Raw genomic sequence first — 21023 nt, 5'->3', positions numbered from 1 at the left:
ATATGCATACATGCACACAGACACCCCACTCACTCACATTCATCAACACAGATACCCCCACTCACTCACATTCATCAACACAGACACCCCACTCACTCACATTCATCCACACAGACACCCCTTACACACACACATACACGCACACACATTCACTCGCATACATGCACGCATTCACCACCCCCTCCGCAGACATGCACCGACACACAGAGGCACCCCCCCTTTCAGATAGGCACTTAACTTTTCCATCGAGTAGGAGGTCCGTGAGAGGATGGGTCCTGGCGGTCTTGCATCGCCAGCACTACCACACCAGCAGGACTCTGCAAGACGTATTACGGCTTGTAATACGGCAGGCGGAGTCCTGCTGCTGTGGCCATGCACCCGTCTCTGCACTGCCGACAAGTACTGGCGACTTTCCACGACTAATATGGCGGATGGCTGCCAGCACTCGTAGTATGGTGGTCCGCAGACTGCCAGCACTGGTGATCTAGTGGCGGGTTTGGCAGTCAGGGAAATAGACCGCCACAGTCAAAATGAGGGCCTAAGTGTGTGAAAGTTCTGTACAAGTTGTAGTCTCCTGCAAACTCCTGCAGCAGTGTATGCAGTTCTTCCTCCAATTGTGCTGCACCGTTGTCACCCTCCTCCTGGTGGGGGACATATGCTGGTTCATACAAGGGAACATTGGTCCATATACATGTATTGTGTAGGACTGCACATACCAGTATGATCTTACATACCAGTGGTGGAGCATACAACAGGCTTCCATATGTCAGAGCCGTGCACCAGAACCTTGACTTCAGAAGCCGAAATGTCCTCTCAACCACATTGCATGTTCTTTTGTGCCCTTCATTATATGCACACTCTTCACCATTTTGGGATTGGCAAATGGAGTCATGACCCATGGCTGTATGCTGTAACCTTGGTTGGCTGCAAAGGAATGAGAGAAGATGTGTTTGTAAAGCTTGATAGTGGTTTGGTATGTACCATGGAAGTTGTGCTTCTGGTACAGTGTGTGTTCCTGTTTGGTGTAATGGTTAATAGGTCTGTCTTGATGGACATGAGAATCTTGGGCTGTGGCTCAGGGACCTGGGGATTGTAATGTTATATCCAAACAGATGGTTCTGCCCTTGCAAATATGTGTTCTATTGTCCATAATTGTGCCAGTGTCCTATTATTGGTCAATCCTTCCACCTCCTTGCACCACAGTGGTGTCATATGTAGAGACAACATGGTAGCCCTACAAAGCCAAACTTTGGCCTCCATGTTACCACGTGGCATTACGCATGCAGTGCAACACATAGGGCCTCATTGCAACCCTGGGGGTCAGTGGTAAAGCAGCAGTAACACCGCTAACTGGCCGGCGGTAAAAAAAATGGAATCATGACCACGGCGGAAACCGCCAACACATACAGCCACTTTAACAATCCGACCGTCATGGCGGTAGCAACAAACACTGCGGCGGTAACCGCCAACAGTCAGGCGGAAGACAAGGTTCCACGCACTGTATTACATCTACCACCTTTTCCGGGGCGGTACCAACGCCATCAAAAGCATGGTGGAAACAGTACACAAAAGGGAAATGACTCACCTCTTGACACTCAAGGAAGAACCAGGATGCCATGAAGCCCGAGCTGTAGGTCTTCCCCATGCTGGTGTATCTGCTCATATACCATGAGTACCAACGCCGGCGACGACAACCACGGTGAGTACTGCACCTAGCACACAGGGGTGGGGGGGGAAAGAGAGTGACACACACATGCAAGATGCAACACCCTCACCCCCAACACTATACACAAACACATGCAACAACATTACATATACACCCCGTAACCCTCTGGAATAACACAAGGACAAAAGGAATGGATTAAAATTAGTGTTATATTAGAAATAGTTAGAAATACGTTTAGAATTCAAAAATAATATTTACAAAATATACAATATTTACAAAAGGCGGGACAATGTCTACTCAAAATGTCCGTGGCCCACTGGGCCAAAACTCATAGGCCAAGCCCACACTTGGCTCCTGCCTCAATACAGGCACCTAAGGGGGACCGGGAAGGGGGGCACCTCAGCCGAAAGATGGTACAACGCCACTGCTACTGGAGGGGGCTCCATGCCACTTCCTGGTCCTGGGGAGTGCAAGACCACAGGTTCTCAGGTGGGTGGTTTGCCCACTGCCTGGTCCTGGGGAGTGCAAGGCCACAGTCTCTCAAGTGGGTGGTTTGCCCACTGCCTGGTCCTGGGGAGTGCAAGGCCACAGTCTCTCAAGTGGGTGGTTTGCCCACTGCTTGGTCCTGGGGAGTGCAAGGCCACAGTCTCTCAAGTGGGTGGTTTGCCAACTGCTTGGTCCTGGGGAGTGAAAGGCCACAGTCTCTCAAGTGGGTGGTTTGCCCACTGCTTGCTCCTGCTTGCAAATGGTGACATGCTTCATCATCAGGCTTTTGCTCCTCGTCAGGCCGGCACTGCAATGCCTGACGGGCCCCTTATGGGGGCTCTTTGCCGGATATCTTTTGAGTGTAAAGAATGCTGGTAGCTGAGTGCTTGTATGTGGGATTGGTATATGGGTATGTGAAAATAAAAATGGCTAGAGGTCTGGAAATATCGTATTTAATCAACCTAGACCCCTGTACTGTACTCATGAATTGAAAATGTCTACAGCTTGTTAAACTAATAAATATTTCAATCAATTAACAGACTCCATACTTGTATTTATTCCAAGGGTGTTTATTTAAGTGCTAAGAAGTGGAGGGGGATGTGCAATGGGCTGGGGTGATGGTGGAGGAATGTCCAGATAGAGTCCAGTCTCTTTGTATCGCAGGTGCATTGTTCAAGGGGGCATAGGAAGGGGAGCAATGGCAGTTCAAGGTGGATAGGGTGACATAGTGGGACACAAGGGTGACATTCAGGTGAGTCTTATTTCCTAGCGGGGGTCTTGGCAATGTTCTCTGGCTTCTGCCTGGATTACAGGGACCATTTGTGGGGTGGTTCTCCTTCTGCAGGGGGTGTGTTGCTGGTGGCCTGTTGGTCCTGTGGCGTGGCATCCTGTCCACTAGCGCCAGCAGAGGTGGAGGGCTGATCTTTGGTGTGGCTAGTGTCAGGGGCCCGTTGGTGTGCCACTGCCTCCCTCATGGTATTGGCCATGTCTGCCAGCACCCCTGCAATGGTGACCAGGATGGTGTGGATGAGTTTGAGGTCCTCCCTGATTCTCAGGTACTGTCCCTCCTGCAGCCGCTGGGTTTCCTGCAACTTGGCCAGTATCTGGCCCGTCGTCTCCTGGGAATGGTGGTATGCTCCTAGGATGTTTGTGAGTGCCTCGTGGAGAGTGGGTTCCCTGGGCCTGTCCTCCCTCTGTAGCACAGCAGTCCCCCCAGCTTCCCTGTTGTCCTGTGCCTCTGTCCCCTGAACAATGTGCTGTGCTGGTTTTTTCTGAAGGGGGAGGCTCTGTGGTGGCATGGGACTGTGGCAGGGTAACCGACTGTCCAGGTTGGTCATCATGATCCAGGCGTGCAGAGCTGATGTTATCACTGTGGGCTTCTTCTGGGGGGACTGGATGTTGGTGGCACCTCCTCTCCGATGACATTGAGTGGGGGTCCTCTTGGGGTGTAAATGCAATGTTATTGTTTCTGCGTCAAGACTGATTTGCATATGTCTGGGTCCAAACTGGGGTGGCATGGTGAGCAAAAGAACAATGGATTAAACCCAGATCTGTTACTGGGGGTGAGTATTTGCATTGTTCAGCACTCCGTCCATCATCCTTTTGTGTGGCTAATGTTGCCCTATGTGGGAAGGGTATGCCCAGATGTGGGTCCCTTGCTCACTGTGCCACTGGATTCAAGCTAGCCTGGCTGATGAAGGGTGATACCCTGAAACCGGTCCCAGGATGCTTGTTTCCTGTCCAGGGAGGACCTGGCTTGGCAGTTCGGGCTGGACTGTTCCCATAAGGAACAGGGTCAAGACTGATTTGCATATGGCTGGGTCCTAACTGGGGTGGCATGGTGAGCAAAAGAACGATGGATTAAACCCAGATCTGTGACTGGGGGTGAGTGTTTGCATTGTTCAGAACTCCGTCAATCATCCTTTTGTGTTGCTAAAGTTGCCCTATGTGGGAAGGGTATGCCCAGACGTGGGTCCCTTGCACACTGTGCCACTGGATTCAAGCTAGCCTGGCTGATGAAGGGTGATACCCTGAAACCGGTCCCAGGATGCATGTTTCTGATTCAGGGAGGACCTGGCTCGGCAGTTCGGGCTGGACTGTTCCGATGAGGAAAAGGGTCAAGACTGATTTCCATATGGCTGGGTCCAAACTGGGGTGGCATGGTGAGCAAAAGAACAATGGATTAAACCGAGATCTGTGACTGGGGGTTAGTGTTTGCATTGTTCAGCACTCCGTCCATCATCCTTTTGTGTTGCTAATGTTGCCCTATGTGGGAAGGGTATGCCCAGACGTGGGCCCCTTGCTCACTGTGCCACTGGATTCAAGCTAGCCTGGCTGATGAAGGGTGATATCCTGAAACCGGTCCCAGGATGCGTGTTTCCGGTCCAGGGAGGACCTGACTTGGCAGTTCGGGCTAGACTGTTCCCAAGAGGAACAGGGTCAAGACTGATTTGCATATGGCTACGTCCAAACTGGGGTGGCATGGTGAGCAAAAGAATGATGGATTAAACCCAGATCTGTGAATGGGGGTGAGTGTTTGCATTGTTCATCACTCCGTCCATCATCCTTTTGTATTGTATCTGTGTGTGCCATCTTGTGCATGGGTGTGTTTCCCTGTATGGTTGTGATTGCTCTGTCAGCTTTGTCTTGTGTGAGTGGTGATTTTGTCGGCTAGGTGATTCTCTCTAATGTGCATGCTTTAGTGATGGGTGTCCATGCAGGTCTGTGATGGGTGTCCATGAATTGGTGTGGCGTGCAGGGCTTGGTTTTGGGATGGGTGGGTTGTGATAGTGGGTTACATGTGAGGTGGTGGAGTGATGGGGTGAGGGTAGGGGCAGGAGTTTGTGATGGCATGCAGGTAGGGTGGGGGATATAATAGTAAAGATTTGACTTACCAGAGTCCAGTCTCCCTGCTACTCCTGCGAGGCCCTCAGGATGCATTATTGCCAAGACTTGTTTCTCCCATGTTGTTAGTTGTGGGGGAGGAGGTGGGGGTCCACTGCCAGTTCTCTGTACGGTACCTGGTGTCTTGCAACCACGGAACGCACCTTCCCCCGTAGGTCGTTTCACCTCTTCCTGATGTGATCCCTTGTTCTGGGGTGCTGTCCCACGGCGTTGACCCTGTCCACAACTCTCCATAGTTGACATAGCTCCATCTTCCTAGCAATGGACGTCTGCTGCACCTGTGATCCGATTAGCTGTGACTCGACCCGGATGATTTCCTCCACCATGACCCTTAGCTCCTCCTCTGAAAACCTGGGGTGTCTTTGTGGTGCCAAGGATGTGGTGGGAGTGGTATGTGTGAGGGTGCGTAGGATGAAGTTTTGGGGTGTGTGCTGTGAGGTGCGTGTATGGGTGATGGTGTTCTGTGGCTCAGATTGAGTGGGTGCTCGTGGCGTGTCTCTCTCTCAGTTAGCAATCTTTTTTTTGTTGAAAGGGTTGTAGGTAATGTGGTTGTGTGTTTTATAGTGGTCTGAGTGTGTGGGTGTGGTGTGTTTATGTGTGTCAGGTGTGTGTAGTTTGAATTGTCCAATGTGGTGTAGTTTTGTTAGTGTGTATGTATTTTGTGCTCGGGTGTGTACCGCCAATGCTATATTGCGGTTGAAAGACCACCACAGTGATTCGTGGGTACTGATACTATGGGCATATTTCTGTTGGCGTGCGGTGTAGGTTTTGGTACCGACAGTTTATCACTGACCTTTGGTCTAGCCGACTTGTGTGGGTGTCTGTATAGTGGTGGATTTCTCTGTGTGGGTCATAATACCCATAACAGTACACCGCTGCGGTCACAGTATGTTGGCGGCCATCAGCACAGCAGTAGGCGGCATTTACCGCCAATGTTGTAATGAGGGCCATAGTGACCCTTTGTGGCAGGTGATGAGTGTGCCAGCCATCAAGTGTACTAGGGTGAGAATCACACATTTGTAGGATAATCAAAAGTTGGTACAATAGACTCTCCAAAATTCCTATACATGATTTATCACAACACTTTCAAGGCATTGGGAGGGGGCACACCATTCTTTTACATGGGTCCGTATGCACGGTTCATGAAAAGTCAGGTATGCCCACTATACTCCTATAGAGTCCTACAATAACATCCATGATCTTTACAGTATTGCACAAACTTCGTGCCATGGTGGACCATTTCTTGTATATGGAACACACATGGTGGTGTTGGGAGGTGCTAAGGGGCAGATGTTAGGTGGCACTGGACTAGGTGCTGCACGGCTTCTAGTCATTCTTCCCTATGGTCTTTAACGGCAGGTAATGTTGTATTCCTATGTGTGCGTCACAATGAAGCAGACAGGTAAATGTGCGCACTACAGTTATGTCAGGTATGTGTAGATGATATTTAGTTGGTCATGCCAACACTTGGGTGGCATTTGATATTGGTGCTGCCAGGTGCTTGTACTCCATGACTGACGTGGGGCTGCGGCTATGTGTGACTTTGTTTACATTGACATGGCCTATGCAATTCACATTGCTGATCTAAACATTGTTAGGTGTAATGTGAGTGGGATTTGTATTTAGTTGTCAACCAGTGGACACTTGTTTTGGTTTGTGCACAGATTCTGTATGCAAAGGAGACATAGCTCCACCTGTCCTAATGTGGTGTGCCAGTCAGGTTGCGGCTGTATTATGTACATGTTAATGTATTTGTGTGTGATGTGCAATGACTGCGGTGTAGTGTGACATGTGGCATATGTGTAGTCTGTACATCTGTGTTCCCCTGCCCATGTGTGTTTAGTGTGGTGTATGTCTTGTTTGTCCTACATGGTGGCTGTGATGTTTGTGTACTGTTTGGTATGGTGGCTTACAAGTAGGCCATTGTCATATTGGTCATCCTGGAACTGCTCGTTGATGGTGGAATGCTGGAATATGTAAGCATTATGTACGATGATGGGGTATTTTGAAAGGATGTTTGTGAAGAGCCAACGGTGGTCCACAATGGCCTGCACATTTATGGAAGGGTGTGCTTTTGGTTCCTGCATAGGCGTTGGATTGCTGCAGGTGGCACCAGTTGAACATGGGTGCAGTCCATTACAACCACCATGTGCGAGAACCCAGCAATTAGATAGAAACCTTACTTGGTCTCCTGCTGCAGTTGCTGGGTGTTTGGGAAGCAGATGTGGTGGGGTGTGAGGTGTATGATTGCATCCAGAACTTTTCGAAAGAAGACAGAGAAGGATGACTGGGAGATACCAGACACTTCTGCACCCGTTGTCTTAAAAGATGTATACGCCAGCATGTGGAGGACAGCAAGGAGTTTGGTCATAGGTGGTATGTTTGTTGGTGGTATGCAGTGATGTCTGGCGCAATGTGGTGGAGAATGCGTACAGTTTGCTCCCAGTTCAGATGGTAAGTCCTGATGACATCTTGTTCCCTGAGCCCAAGGATGGTTGTACGTTGTCAAAAGATCCTCTCCTGCCTTCTGTGCTGCCTTTGTTGCTGTGGTAGTGGTGTTTGGGGTTGCTGCGGTGGTGATGGAGGGACCTGTTGTCGTCGCTGATGTCTGCAGCGTGTGACAAGCTGGAGCAGTAACACTTCCATGTTGTCCTGGAGGTTGCAAATGCTCCTTCTGTGTGTTTTCCATAAGTGGTGGTGTGTGGGCCTCTTTTTAAAGCCTTGTGTGACCAGGCAGTAAATTTTGATGCAAATCAGCCTTTGTGTCAGAAGGTAAATTTTGAACTAAAGGGCTAGCGTCATTTTTTGGAAGGGAACACCTACCTTGCAGATCATTGTCACAATACGATGCAAGGTGGGTTGCCACTCCCTAAAAAAGATGCTAACTCAGATATTTTGATGCTAGATGGGGCTAGCGTCAAAATATAAATATGGAGTTAAGTTAGCAATGCTTTTGCATCAAAAAAACTACGCAAAGGCGGCGCAAACTTTTCATAAATATGGGCCTTAGAGTTTAGATCTGGCTGAGTCCTCCCACTGGTGTGGCTAAGTTTCCCTTAACATACCCCTTTCCAGCTCTCTTCTAATCTACTCAGGGGGCATCTTGTTCTCTGGGGCTGCAGGAAATGGGGGAGGTAGAGTTGCTATCCCAAATGGCCTTCCCTACTTTGAAGTCCAGTTTGGCTGCTCTCCCTACCATCCTGTTCTACCATCTTCTGAGGCAGATCACCTCGCACAAAATGCTCCCTTTGTTTCAGCCCAGGCCGTTTCATAACTCATCAAGGCAGTCTGGCTCCGGCTGCCAGATGGCCAATCAGAGAAGGGCACTACAGGGCTAAAGTTGGTAACTTTTAGCAAGAGTTCTAAAACACTTTCTAGCTACATGTTATATTAAATTCAACAGCGGTAAGTTGTTCGATTTATTATAACTTTAAATTTGATAATAAACTTGCTATATTTAGCTCCTTCCTATGGAAAATAAGACTTTAATATTTTAAAATAAAGTCTACCCATGTTAACCTATGGAACCTATTTTCTACAGGCCTTATATCTTTTACAAAGTCTCTGCTTATAGATACACTGCACCCAACCCTGGGGGAACTTAGGACATACCTTAGGGGTGACATATGTAAAAATAAGGTAGCTCTGGACTTTGGAAGTACTTTTATTTCCAAAGTCGAATTGGGGTTTAGTTAACGTAAAAGCAGCCAGCAATTCAGGCCTGCCTTTAAAATGGCACTGGACACCATAGCAATGCACCTATGGGTGTACTATCTATCCTGGGGTCACTAAAGCTGCATGTAATACCATAGACTATGGACTTATTGGTAGGTTGGTACGGCCAATTATAATTAGCCTAATTTGCATATTCGATTTGACACAGAGCACTGGCCCTGGGACTGGTTAGTAGTACCAAGGGCAAAGTCAGAGTCAGTAACCACCAGTATCAGTCAAAAAGTTTGGAGGTAACCAGTGAAAAAACGAGGGACTTTCCTACAGCAGTGCATGGTGAGGGTGCAAGTTATAGTTACCTTAGGGCACAAGTTTTAGTTACTTGCAATAACTCTAACTATAACATGTGAATTTCCATGGTTTTGTATGTTTAAAATGTGAGCCTAACTATAATGTCCCTGTAACCTTTGTTTTTTTAGGTGAATGTGTAGATTTTTTTAAATTCTATTTCCTAACTATAACTGTAATCTTTGTTTTTTTCAGTGAATTTCTATGTTTTTTTTTTATCATAAAGTAATTTTCATTACTATACGTTAATCCAACCACGGCCTGCAACCAGGCCCTGCGGTCAACCCCTATAACCACCCAAACTTGTGCCAGGAACTGCCTGCAGACTGACGCTTCAGTTAACCCCCTTAACCACCCAACTCTACACTGCACATGGCCTTTGGCCATGCGCAGTGGGAGTTGGCCATAGCCTGTCTCTCTGGGTGTGAGAATAGGTGTGAGAGGGTGTTTCTGGGTGTGAGAGTGGCTGTGAGAGTGTCTGCCTGGGTGTGAGAGTGGGTGCCTTAGTGTCTTAGTGGGTCTGTGAGTGGGTGGGTCAGTGTCTGTGTGGATCTCTGAGTGGGTGCATGAGGTTTCAGTGGGTCTTTGAGTGGGTGTGTGAAAGTCTGAGTGGGTCTGTGAGTGTGTGAGTGTCTAAGTAGGTCTGTGATGCGTGTGTGAGCGTTGAGTGGGACTGTGAGTGGGTGCAAAAGGGTTTTAGTGGGTCTGTGTGTTGGTACATAAGGGTCTGAGTGGGTGTGTGACTGGGAGACAGAGACTGAAAAAAAGAAATTGAGAAAGAGAGTGGAAATGAGAGAGATAGAGAGTTTTTAGGTTTTGATGAATGATATACTTAGAGCAAAATATTTCAAAACACTAGTAAAGAAACAAAAATACTGCCAAGCAATACTAGGATTTGAACCTTGAGCCTAGTGAGTGACAGCACAAGACCTTGACCATTAGCCCAGAAGTGACTCTGTTCCACTCTGCATCCAAATGTAGCCATAACATACATTCCAAACATCTTGCTAGTCTTACCCCTTGAATGGGATTGCATGGAGAGACCATTGCAATGACAATCTCTCTCACTTCCATTCCATCATGGGATGGAAGAGAGAGAGAGAGTGTGACAGGCCCACAGGGGGAGCCTGAAGGCCCCACCGGTCCTAGCTGGCTCCCCATGTCCTGCGGGAGCTGGCATTACTCCCACAAGCAAGAAGCTGCTTTTTCAAAAAGCAGCTCCCTGCTTGTGCGGCCTATGTTTTAATCTGTTTCCCTGCATGCATACTTGCATGCAGGAAAACAAATGAAAACTCTGCTTTCTACCAGCGGGAGCTGTTTGACACCAGTGGGTCTTTGCACCTCGCATTAGATTCATGTGTACCTTCACATTTTGCTGAACTTCATCATACTTCTGACTGAAGGCCAGAATCCTCCCAGTCTCCTAGTCATTTTGGTCTCTAAGAAATTTCCTTTGTTTGTTTTGCTGATTTCATTTTCTAGCTTCCTAATCCTTTTCATTATCTCTGTCAGTTGTTTATCAAAGTATTCTTTTGAGTCCAACTCCTGTAGGTTCCATTTTAATGCTTCATTTTTTTTGAGGATTTTTTCACGATCCTGCCAAGCATATTTTATTAATATTCACATTATTTGATTTGAGCGTTCACCACTGTTTGCAGCCCATTCCTTCAAAAGGTCCAGATTTGGATATTCAAATAATGGTGCAATCAGTATCCGGAGACCCCTCATGACCCTTCCACATTCAAAGTATTTTTCTAGGGTCACTGCCTCTCACCATTTGATGACTCTGGTCATGGCAGTTTCTCTAGTTTGTAATATTTGTGGGGGGTTTTTCAACAACAGATTTGTCTCTGGATCACGTTTACTGTTTTCAGTCTTGCTTGAATAGGCAAACAATTTGTATGCTTTTTTTCTCCTCAATGAGTCTCAATTTGATTGAAATATATATATATATATATAAATATATATATATATTTTCACAGGCTAGGTCCAGATAATGATTGTACATGTGTACAAAATGCATGTACACCTAATGCACTATAGGTTTGTAGAGGTATTGAACATGGTATAAGTGTTTGCAATGAAGAGTAACTGTGTGCAAGAAACAGTTGAGTTGTGTTAATTATGGTTCTGCAGAAAAAAAAAATCAAATGATAATATCCTCTGCGTAGTAAATACTACCTTTTGCAAGCATCCTTTAGAGAATTGTGTCAGGATAATAGTTTATACTTAACATAAAAGAGTGTGCGCACTAGATACTCAGCTACGCATTTTTGCTTGTTTTACCTCAGAAGATGTCCTATTTGTAAGGTTTACAGTATGAAGGTTAAAAAGAAGTATGATCTTTAGCACCTTCCGATCTTGTTTTTTGTTAACAAGTAGTGTCTTTTTGACTACTATTCCATACAGTGTACACTGTTCTTAGTAGATTCTTTTTAATACTCAGTGGTGTATTTCTCATGTGAATCTTATTGTTTGCAAACAGTGTGATATAGAATCTGCTCTGTTCATAGAGTAAATACTGTTTACAGTACTCAGTTCTCTTCTGATATGACCTTTATTTCTTAATATGGGTTGAGTGTCTGAGGTTTGATGTAGATAAAAGCTGTCCCTAGTACGGCATTTGTCTTCGAATTGGGCTTCATTATTTTAGCTTTATTTGACCAGTTGTATAGATATTTAGCAACTTGTGCAATAAGTGTTTCCAGTATACCTGTGGTTGATTGATAATGTGGAATATGTTATGTGTAAAATGTATTGTTTAGGCTCAATGTTTCACATAATCCTTGCTTTCAACACTTAAGGGAATCGTTTCTGTGTTTGTGGAACTGATGCCTGATCTTGTCCTCAGCTATTTTGTACTTACTGTCAGACCTGTAATGCTATAGTTATTTATACATCTGTATGCAGGAAAACATCATTTGGATGGTGTCATCTGAGATGTCATCAGTGATGTCATAAATGATTTTATAGAACATGTTATGGGTTCTGCCATATGTGAGGTCATAAGCACTGTATGGTGGGGGCACAAGTTATAACTAGTGCTGATAAATATAACTGATGAATTTCTGTGTTTCTTTAGTTCAAAATCTAAATGTTGTCACTGGAAAATTCACCTAACTATAATGGTACTTTAACCGTTGTTTTTTTCAGTGAATTTCAAAGGTTTTTATTTAACTGAAAACAGATATTTTTATGACACCTAACTATAACGCTGCATTAGCCTTTGTTTTTTTCAGTGAATTTCTCATATCTCTTTTAACGTAAATTAATTATTTATGTGTGTCTCTGTATGGTGGAATGATTCTGTAAAATATATAGTCCTTAGATATTATTTTGTAAAGTAACCTAACAGGGTATGGCTTCTACTTTGCAAAATGTTTGTAAATTATGTGTGAATAATAAACAGATAAACATTCAATATTTCAGTAGTGAATGTATATTTTCTCAGTTCCTGTAACTCTCATGAGGATACATGATACCAGCAATCTGTTTTTAAGATGTCATTACTCTTGCGAGAACCTTTACACTAATAACTACAACAGGTGTTTTCAGATCTACTCTCTACTTTTAGCATACATATTATTTTGTACCATTTTCCTTTTTTTGTTCTTAACATCACTTGCTACACTCTCACAAGTGTGGGAGCACCCAAATGCCTGCCTCTAGCTGTGTATTACTCTGTATCTCCGAGAGTCTAGTGAGCTCAATCATTTAGGCCCTCATTACGAGGCAGGGGGTCATGAGATCTCCAGCCTAGCCGTGGCGGTCCTATCGCTGCGGAGATGGTGGTAAGGACTGCCACATTAAGATTCGTGAGGCTTCCACAACCCTGCCTGGCCCACCGGTGCAGTGCCGTCTGGATTGCGAGGCTGCAAGCCGGCAGATTTTCTGTGGTGGTCACCCCGATATGAAAACCCTGGCGGTCATGCACCCGATGACAGGAATCTCCATTCCTGTCACCGGCAGACACATGCACACATGTCCCCACACATGCACACTTCCCCCCGTCCACACAGTCACAAACACACCACCACCCCTTCAGACACGCATGCATTCACATACACACCCATTCTGAATATGCATAAACTCACTCAGACACCCCCACTCACTCACATTCATCAACACAGACACCCCGTACACGCGCACATTCATGCACACACACACACATTCACTCGCATACATGCATGCATTCACCACCCCCTCTGCAGACACGCACACACGCACACACACACACAGGCACCCTACCCCCCCTTTCGGATGGCCACTTACCTTCGCTGTCAAGGAGGACGTCTGGGAGGAGATGGGTCCTGGCGGTCTTGATCACCAGAACCACCATGCACGCAGGACTCCGTCAAGCTGTATTATGGCTTGTAATACGGCAGGCAGACTCCTGCTGCTTTTGCGTAGGTTCTGATTATCTTAATGAGAATACTGGATTTGGGCGGCAGAATTACTTGTACTGTGGGCGACTGAGTCTGAACCCACTACAGGTGACACCTGTCCGCCTAATCCGGGTTTTGTTCCGGCTAACTAGCAGTGCCTCTTCTCTACCCAAGAGCAGGGATGATTGGGCAACCGAGTGCATGACACAAATGACTCCTCAGGGTAATTGTGGTCACTCAGATCTCAACCGTTTCTCTCAGTTACAGTAGGCTCACATATGCAAGGACAATCAGAGGCAGAATAAGGTTTTATTGACGTAACTGCATCTTAGATAATAAAGCGTGTATTGAAATACAAAGGTGGTTCAAAGCCTAATTATGTAAAAAAGCTACTGGGATGATTGAAGACAGGAAATCTTCCACTTCGGCAGATGGTAAAGTAGGAAGTTCATCGCCAAGGAAAACCAAGTATCATTTGTGTTCCAAAGCCTGAGCTCCAGCCAAGGCAGCAGCATTCCGTGGAGTGCCCAACAATGAGTTTAGAGCTGCATAATCCACAAAGGGCAACTCATAAGCAGCTTCCCGTAGCAAACTCACCCGTAAAGCGCATGTCTAATAATGAGCCCTTAGCGAGAACAACACCAGATCAGCGTCCAATGAAAGCAAGTGGTGTGTAGAAAGACAAACTTTCAGTGCATATTTAAACGAGCACCAGAGGCACGAAACAGGGCCGCACACAATGCAAAACCGGTCTGAATTACTGAGACCAGTCACAATCCAATTGCTCCATGAGGTGTGCTTCAAAGTACTGCATCATGCATTCATGACACAGCTGCTCTGGTGGAAGCGCTTTCAGTCCTCCTTGTTGTAGGGGAACAGCCATTGCACAGAAAAAGTAGCAAGAGCAAAATGCCACCTATTATAGCCAAAGTTGTCGGAAATCCTCCGAAAATACTGGAGAATATTGAGTGGATGGCTGAAGGTATTAAGACAAATATAGAGGAGAAGGTGTGAAAGAACCCAGAACCAACAGCCTTAAAGAAATTTGAGATTCCAGTAGTACTGGATGCATTAAATATTTGTCCCACAAGCTCACCAAAGTGTCTCAGAAAGTTAACACTTAAAAGGGACTGTATCTCTGCAGATGACCTCACAACTGGAAGCGCATAGGTCTCACGTGCAGATGTGAGCATCTCATGTTTTCGAAACAATAAAAGCCTTGAGTCTGCTCAACTTGTCAAAATTCACATTTGAAGTAGTAATATGAGGCCAAATCTCAGCTACTTCCCTCTGTCGTGAAGGATGAAAAAGTACATTCCCATAGCATAAAACAATCTTAGAGACCGAAACGACATAAACTATTCTGGCTCACATCCCACAACAGTTTTCACTATTGAGGACATAGCTGCCATTTGAGAGAACCTGGAATGCAGGTCTAATCTAGGGGACTGGGTCTCCCTTCAGATAACAAGCCAAGTTTGCTGCCGAAGCATTACACACCCCTGTGCAAGGACAGCTGTTTACAAACCATCGAATGGCTGACAGCAGTCTTGCATTCACTACTGCTAAGAAAGACCTCTTTCATGCCACTGAGACATTTGTACGATAAGGGCAGCTCCCACACCTCATGGATGTAACTATCTCCAAGCCTTTCATATCTACCCACTGGAATGTGTTTTAAGCAGGACGTGAACTGAAGTGTTGAAATAGGCAGATTAATGACCCTGTGTATTAACCACTCAGCAGATGGTATTTCAGCCACAGTAAAAGGCAACTTTTCTAATTTCTCAATATTTAACATGGCATAAGTCGCTTCTTTCTTAGCCATTAGTTGTTGTTGTCGCGTTAAATTAAATGTGAAAAATGTATCTCTTTTTCTAACGTGTTGCCAGGGAACACGACCTGCCTTCAGTGTTTGTAGTGTCTAACCTAACTGCATAATGGACCTTAGCTGATTCTGTCCATGGTGTAAAGATATGTCATTTTATATTATGTCTATTGCAGAAGAAACAATGTTGTTTAAGGTGTATATCTGGTCAGACAGGGTACTAATCCCATTATCTACAACAGCTACTGACTTCTGTAAGTTTTCCTGATCTACTTGCCTTAACCGGGCAGCAGCTTCTTGTTGAGAAAGCTTCCAAATTTCATTATGGACTGCAAATAAGAAGAGCTTTTTGCATTGTTTATGGGGCCTAACAGGAAATCCTGTAAGTCAGTGTTATTAGACAGGAGACTGAGGTGTTCTCTAACAGCACGTAGTGAGGAACTCTTCAACCATTGCTGGCCTAATTTCCCTACAATGTATGTTGTTACTATAACAGCATGTTCAGATGACACATCGCGAGGATCAGGCCTACTTGGTCTAAAACCACCATCGAGTTTATAAAATATGTATGACACCCATTGGTATTGAATGGCCACACGGGAACAGGGTCAAGACTGATTTGCATATGGCTGGGTCAAAACTTGAATGGCATGGTGAGCAAAAAAACTGATGGATTTAACCTAGATCTGTGATTTGGGGTGAACGTTTGATTTGGTATACATTCCATCCATCAACTGTTCTTTTCACAATAACCACCCACCAAGATGTGAAGCATTAAACTTGCCATTCTGGACCCATTCTTCAAGCTGATCTTCAGTTGCATTTATATACTTTTGCCATTTGTAAAATGTTGCTGGGGCAGGAAGAATGGGCGCATTCAAAATCCTTAATTTTTGCTAAGCCTAAACAGCTTGTCTGTTGGACAGTTTCATTTAAAAATATAATTTGAACAGGTATCATGCATGCTCTTAATAAAGCTTCCTTTCCCCTTATTTGCCAATTGTTTGTTCCCCACACACTTTTTAACTTCAACCATTATTCATAACCTTCTAAAGCCAACCAGGAAACAAAGGAATCCAAATAGATGAATTTTATATCTATCAATGATATTTGTACATTTTCCATAAATGGCAATTGGAAATAATATGACTCAGCATTTTTAACTTTGTGCCCAGAAAAATATGCACATTTTTCAGAATATCTTTTATAACTCCCTTATGGTGGAGTCGGACAGTGTTCCCATTGTGTGTAATTAGAACTAGTCTTTGGGGTACTTGCTCTGCGAATGAAATGGTGTCCATAATAATTATAGCAAAACATGTCACCATAATTCTCTTTCAATTGATAAACATCCTCACTTTCAAATACAGTAAAATACTGCAACTCAGTCATCATCAAAATACTTTATTCAATTGTTTGTCACAATCATGAAAGCACATAAATATACAGAACAACACCAGTCAGCATCCACTTAATATAAATAAATAAAACTTCCAGAAGTTAAAACAGTATCATTGAATTTGCGACAAGAGTCGAGAATCAGTTACTCATTAAAACAGTAGTAAAAATAAGAACAATAAAAACAACATTTTGGGAGATAAAAACTAATGACATTACTAAAATCATTTATACATGGAAGACCTCCTAGATTTACTCTAAAAATGTAATCGAGACTTCATAACTGCACACAGGTAGACCGCTAGGGCATTACAAATGTGGACTGATGGAAGGGTCAGCAGATAAAAAAAAGCAGGGCACACTGTGTAAATTGCAAAGATTTTAAGAGTGGTATACCGAACACTTTCCTTAAATCAGAAAATAATGTACAAAATAGAACAGTATGCATTGTGCTTTATTCTGATTTAAAATCACAATGACATTTTTCCAACACTGGGCTCCAATCGTTGGTAAGAGGAAAGCTGATGAGTCGATGAAATGTCTCTAGTCTTAAGCGTGTGAGGACATATCGATGCCTTGGGTTCAGAACATATTTTAAATATGGTTCCATGCCTTCTGATTGCTGAAGCAAAAGATTCCTCATCACACTTGAATTCTTCGACTCTGTTTTCCACCTTTGCTCTGCCAGATAGGTGAGACAGATTTTTTTCAGATCTCTCCTAGAAAATATTTCCATTTTTTCTGGTGTGTAATAAAGCTCTGGATATACCAAGACCATAAAAAAGTTATTTATACAATCCAGCCAAGGAATTTTCAACGAGTGGTTTAGTTATTGTGCATCTGCTACAATAGCCCTATTTAAGCTTGCGGATTCAGAGGTCCACACTTTATGCCAGAGTAAAATTGGTTGGATACTCAATAAGTCTATAATATATGTTACCCCCAGTTCTGAATGGCACACCATGGTTGAGGTAGATTTTGGAACACTTAGGATGGATTTAAAAAAATCTTTTTCTACTAACTGCAGGACATTACATTTCCTATATCCCCATATGCCTGCCCCATACGTTGCAACAGAGACACATTTTGCGTTGTAAATTGTCAGCATATCTTTAGGAGTGGCCCTGCCAACTTTTTTGGAAAAGTTTTTTACAGCCATAATAGTTTTAGTAAAAAGTAATTTCCTGGAATTGATAGCTTGCGACCAAGTGCCTTTGTTATCAAACATAATTCCTAGGTATGAAAAAGTTTCTGTGTCACCTAATTTAGCGCCATTTAATGTAATGTGGGATTTTTTGCCGGATTTTATGCCACAGGTCATCATGTAGGTTTTCGAGTGGTTAATTTTGAGGCCTAGGTCTTCCATGTAGTTAGCAAAAATTGCCAATAATCACTGCAGAGCTAGTGGGGTGCGTGCCATGAGAACAGCATCGTCAGCATACATAAGTGCTGGAATCTGTCGGGAGCCAAGTTGTGGGAAGTCTCTACATTCTGTGGACAAGACAACCTCTAGCTCATTGATGTAAAGGGAAAACAGGAGAGGTGCAAGAACGCAACCTTGGCGTACCCCCTGATTTACAGAAAAAGAGGAAGTGCACTCCCCCTGAAACCTGAAGCGTACCCTAGTTGTTGCTCCGGAATATAGTTCCCTAATAAAGAGAACTATTGTGTTATCGACCCCCATGTGCAGCAAGATGGGCCAAAGTTTACTATGAATTACGCAATCAAATGCCGAGGTCAAATCTACAAATACAAGGTATAGGGCACCTGGCTTGGCCTTGGTGTATTTGCCAATCAACATAACTAAATTCATGGCCTGTTCCATGGTCCACGGTCCCTATCACAGATCTGAAGCCATATTGTAGGTCCGTTAATATGTTATTAGCTTCCGTCCACTCTCGCAGCCTGTTAAGCACAATACGTCCTGCAATCTTTGCAAGGGTGTCAAGTAGTGAGATTGGTCTATAACATGCTGGGTTTTGTCGGTTGCCTTTTTAAAAAATTGGGACAATAATGGACTCCGCCCAGGTCGGGATAAAGGCTGTGGTTCAACAGGCTCGTAAAACCTGTGTCAATAAGGGGCCCCAAAGTGGTATGTTAGACTTATAAATGTCGATTGGTACTCCATCTGGGCCTGGTGCTTTCCCACTCTTGCTGGTATTTATAGCGTCAATGACCTCTCTTAAGATAAATGGTGGAGTGATAGGCTGGAAATCCACTCTATGGGCGTTTATGTCAAGGGATGTCTTTCCCAAAGAGTTTATTTTGGAGAAGTGGGTCACCCACTCCTCATCGGTAATAGCAATTTCAATTCTCGGTGACGTACCCTCGCCCAATAGAGGAGACTTTACTATCTTCCAGAATTTGGCGTTATTATTTTGGATACTTGCATCATAGAGAGTGTTCCAAGCCTCATCTTTTATGTCTTTTTCCTATTTTTTATGGCCTCTTTATACTTGTGTCTGAGGGTGGTGATCTCATGCTTGTTAGGATTTTGGCTATGTAGGTACCACCCTTTATTTCCCTGTGGTCTAGTTTTACCTGCGCTTGCTGTGAGAGACTGTTTAATTCCCGTGGTGATTGCTATAAATGCTCTAATACAGTCCTGTGCTCTGATGTTATCTGAGAGGCATATTTCAACCTCATTGGAATAGTCACTCAACAGCTGTTCCATGAAGCCTGTCAGTTCAATCTGTGACCAGCTAATAGAATACCCATTTCTTGAGCCCAATTCAATGTTTGCTGCATTTTCTACTGCTCTCTTGTTTTTATTTATCACTTGGGGCAGTTCGATGTGTATGCTTTGGGGATAGTGGTCACTAAACGCAATGTCATAGATTTTGTAGTCGGCTGCACCAAAAACGAGGTTGTTTGATATTAGTATGAATTCTATTATGGTGTTTGCACCTCTACCATTCAAAGTGGGTTTAAGCTGTAAGTTACTTTCGTTTAAACCATTACAGAAAGAAAGATCAAATTTAAAAAATGTGTCATTTAACAAATTACCAGGGTAATTATGGCTAAAATGAAATAAATCGTTGTTTCCTCGTACACCTAGACTACAAACTTTCTCATGTATTTGGGGACACAAATTAATATTAAAATCACCTCCCCAGACGATATAGGTCTCCTTATGTGTTTGATTACATACGCAATCCAAATCATCCTGCAATTGTATGAGAATGTGTGAAATTTTTTGTAAGGGAGCGCTATTATAGAAGTTAATAATGACTAGGTACGCTTCAAGTTTTAATTTACATATGATCAGTTGGTAAAACGTATTAGAGATTAGGCTAGACACCTTTATTGAATCGAACTTGTTAGAAATGTATGTGCACAAGCCGCCTTTTGTCCCTGCCCCGTGGCAAAGGGATTGCGGGAGGGTGGAATGTCCAGTATCCATTTATATGGATGGGGTCTACAGACCAGGTCTCCTGTAGACATACACAGGAAAAGGATATAATAAATTGTAGCCAATCCTCATTTTCAATTTTATTACGCAGACCTACCACATTCCAAAAAACAAGTTTATCTCCTGGAATAATTGGGCCTAATCCCGGTGGGTCAAGTTGCCCTGCTTTCCTTGTTGGTGTGGATATTGTAATCTCCGTCACTATATGGGGTATGAATATTGTTATGGCTGTAGACGGTTGCGAAGGAGTTCTACCTACTAGTGAGTCATCAGTGGGGTCTTGTTATACTCTATTCTGCTTTACCGTTGTTTCATCCTCTTTGCTCCCCGCCTGATCAACTCCACTATTCAGGGGGTCGGGGCCAGAGTTCATCTTCATAGTCATCGACCTACCCTCGGTGTGATCTACCTTCAGTCAATCCACTCCCTCCAAGGGGAGGGCATAGAATCTGTTCTCGGTAGGAACCAGATAATTCCTTTCAATTCTACCTTGTTGGTTTGAGGGCTCTATACTGGGTTGGTCAAACCTCCCCCTGAATTTATAGAAGTAACCTAGGGGGAGCAGAGAGATACCATGGTCGGGGATTTGTCGTGGGCATAAAGTTCTCAAAATATGCTCAACCAGTTTTGGGGTTTTGAATGAAAGTACCACGCAATCGCCCATTAATGTTTTGTGAGACCTACCCACCCATTTCACTCTCCTGGCCATTTTAATGTCTTTGTCAGAGTCACCAGATCCTCGGGGTCTGTGCACGTTCCTAACACTTCCACCACAAGACAGCTCCAATACTCTGATTAGATTTATCACAGAGTCTAAGAGAGTCCAAGTGGGGAAAAGGGGATTAGGACGGGACCAGCTGGGAAGGAGACCTGTAGGAAGCAAAAGGTTAAAACACAACATCAAAATTACATCTCATGAATTCA

The sequence above is a fragment of the Pleurodeles waltl genome, chromosome 7 (genome assembly GCF_031143425.1).
Source record: "Pleurodeles waltl isolate 20211129_DDA chromosome 7, aPleWal1.hap1.20221129, whole genome shotgun sequence".
Lineage (NCBI taxonomy): Eukaryota > Metazoa > Chordata > Amphibia > Caudata > Salamandridae > Pleurodeles > Pleurodeles waltl.
This window is presented reverse-complemented; position numbering follows the sequence as displayed.